Consider the following 3,464-nt stretch of genomic DNA (forward strand, 5'->3'; position numbering starts at 1 on the left):
CCTGAGTCTGGTTCTGGATTACTTTTGTCACAGATTGAACTGAATCTTGTTACTACTCCTCAATAGATGGCTGAAGTGCAAAGTCTACTCGATCACAACTTTCTGTGTGGTTTACTGCAGGGTAGCATGCACGTAAAGACCCTGAAGTCATGTGAAATAGGAGCCTTGACCTCAGGACACAATAAAGTTGGCTAGTTCGATTGTAGCTCAAAAGGTCACTTTTTCTGGGACTGCTTCTGAGGGCTGTTTTAAACTAATTATTACCTCTGATTTGAACTTAACATTTGTAAAAAAAAGACTCTGTTGTTAGAATTTAAACAGTTTGACAGGCATGTACATAACATTACAGACACAGAAAAAGACAAGGTCCCTGCCTGAGGAGCTTACAATGTAAAATAGACAGAAAGCACTGCAAATAATAAAAACAGGTGGTGGAGAGATTTGTATAGGTGTGTGGGAAGAGTGGAGAGGTAGAGAAATATGCAGAGCTGACAAATATTCTACCAAGTGACGCTAATTATGGTACTTTTCTTTATTGCTCTATTTTCATCTAGGTATGGTAATAGTTTTGTTTTTCTTTATTTGCTTGTTTGTCAGTGAGATTCTCTATTGTAGAAGCTTGTCTTCTGTTTTCTGTTTCTGTTCTATGTTCTAGTACTACAGGTAATATAAATACATCTTTATTCTTCTCCTTTGTCATAGCAAATATCTGAAAATCCCCCAAATATTATATATATTTCCCTTGGCAGTTTTTCCACAGCAATCCACTCTGACTCACTGCTGAAAAATATAACTTACAATTAATAAAAAATACAAATGAACTTGAAATCCTGGGCTTCTGACACTGTCATCTCCTAACAAACCTCAGACACATCTTTAGGGTTTTTTTTTTTCAGTAATAAAATGTTTATAAAAGAAAAAGGTATTGCTGTCAATTTCTTTTTCCTTATGCTTAGCTGCATTAGACAATCTGATATACAAAAAAAAAAAAAAAAAAAAAAAAAAAAAAAAAGCCAAATAGCTTCCTTGCACAGTTATTTAACAAAGAGGATGGCATACTACACAGGGTTTATTCTTTTTAGGTGTTGAAAGTGAGATGCTATCAGAAATAGGCATATCAAAAAAGGTGATGGAACAACTTGAGGAATTAAATTGCAATCAATCAGTAGGACCAGATGGTATTCATCCGAGACTTCTAAAGGAACCGAAGACCAACACAAGTGAGCTGCTAACAAAAATATGTAATTTATCATTAAAAACAGCTACCGTACCAGAGGACTGGAGAGTGGCCAAGGTTGTACCCATCTCTTAAAAAGGTGCTAATGATGATCCTGGGAATTATAAACCAGTAAGTATTACTTTAGTATAGGAAACTATTCAGAGAATCACTAAAAATAATATACTTAAGCACACAGATAGCAAGGAAAAGCTGCAATTCTTCTACCTAAATTCTCTCTGCCCTCTTACAACTGCAGGAAAGCATTAATTAAGTAGTAGATAAAGAAGAACCAGCAGGTACAATTTCTTTAGTGTTTCCAAAGGCTTATGATAAGGTGTCTCACAAGAAATTCTTAGAAAAAAACAGAGGAACTCCAGAATTAAAGTCCTGTTATGGTGTAAAAACTGCATAAAAGTTGGGAAACAAAACCTGAAACATCAGAACAATTAGAATTTTTTCCCTGTAAAGCATTTTATAAGCACTAACAAATTATCACAACTTCCTGATGAGTAGGTTATATTAGCAGTTAAATAACTTACCTATGATTGTAAAAGGAAGCTGAGTCAAAACCAGGATTTCAGTTCATGAGCATCTAGGTTCCAGAGCTGTGGTTAGATCACTAGACAACATCCCTTTCTACAAGTAAGGCAGAAGAATCAGCAATCAGTTGGAGCAGAGAAAGAGGTTAACTCTGAATTGCCCCCAGGATCAATAGCGGCAATAAAGATGGTTTTGTTCAACATATTCATTAACAATCTGGAAAAAAGGTTGCAAAATAAAGATGGTTAAATTTGTTTTCAGTGCAATAGTCACAGCCTGCTTTCTAGTATTTAGACCCAATGCCCATTGTCTTAAACAGGAAAATTCTTGAGGGTATTTGGCCCCTTATCATGTTAACCAAGTTTAGGAAAAACTGGAAGAAATTCCAGAACAAACCAGTGAGCTAAGACAAAATGGTGACATGATGGCATGTAAAATTAAACAGAGTAATGTCAAGGAGTGCATGCTGGAAAATATTTTCAAGAACGGATGGCTATTAATTAACATGGGAAAATCTAGGCATCATTCACTGAAAAATGCTGTCCAGCATATTGCAGTAGCTTATAAAACATACAAAGGCAAACGAGGTGCTCAGCTACATTAAAAAGAGAAAAGCTGGTTAAGCATAAAATTTTACTATGTGATTTCACGAGTAAAAGCTGCATTCCTGGATGTTCTTTTGTATTTTAGTCACTGCATTTTAGACAAGACATGGCAAACTAAGAAAACATACAGAGAAACACAGTAAACATGATTAATGAAACAGGGAATGGGCTGAGTTAGAAGACAGATTTAAAAGGGGAGATCTTTTAATTTAGAAGCATGAAGAGGATGAGGAGTTTTAGGACCACATAAAATGTCAGTTTTTACAAAAGAGCTCAGGTGTTCCTGTCTATTCTGTTTCACTTCACAAAAATAAGTGGGAAGTACCTTTAAATGAATATATGGAGATGTTTTTTTCTTTAGAATATATAGTTAAATTGTGGAATTTATGGCTGCTGCATACTATTGAGAAAAACAGCTTTGGGGAAATCGCTATTCTTCAGTACAAAAAAAGGAAGGTATAAAAGATTAGAAAATAGATGCAAAAGCCAATGAAAGGAGAAAGCCTAATTCTTTGTCGTGTCCCCCTATTGCTTTAGATGCTCCAGCTGTTCCTTCACACAAACACCACAGCCACTGATATGCAGGTTTGGCAAAAGGGCATCTCAGGTTGCAAAGGAAGACCTAAGAAATAGCCACTCTAGGCAGCATGGTTTCCCTTCTAAAACTATTGCTTTTTCAGGCAGAAATGCAAATAGGAGTTAACTGCTGCTACAGGTCATCCTAACTCCCACTTTTCAGCCTGAACTGCACTCCCTACGAGGGCTAAGGGACATGAGAGGAATTAGCAGGCAGGCTTGGAGCCTGATTCCCCTGCGAAGCCCGGGACTGTGCTGCTTGAAGTCCTTCCCAGCCCTGCCAGCCTCTGCGCAAGCATGCAGGCTGTAATCCCCGGAGAGGGGAGAAAGCAGTGGGAACTTGATGCGATTCTCCTTGTGGAATTTCTCAGCACTTTTTCCTTCCTCACGATTTCTCCCGAGAGAGGGGATTATTTAGCCCTTACTTAGCTTTACCAAAGTATTAGACATTTATTTGATTAAGTATAGCATCTGCAGCCACACTAGCTAGAATAAAAATTATAAGGGCTATCAATCCTCATACT

Source organism: Dromaius novaehollandiae, chromosome 2 (genome assembly GCF_036370855.1).
Source record: "Dromaius novaehollandiae isolate bDroNov1 chromosome 2, bDroNov1.hap1, whole genome shotgun sequence".
NCBI classification, from domain to species: Eukaryota; Metazoa; Chordata; class Aves; order Casuariiformes; family Dromaiidae; genus Dromaius; species Dromaius novaehollandiae.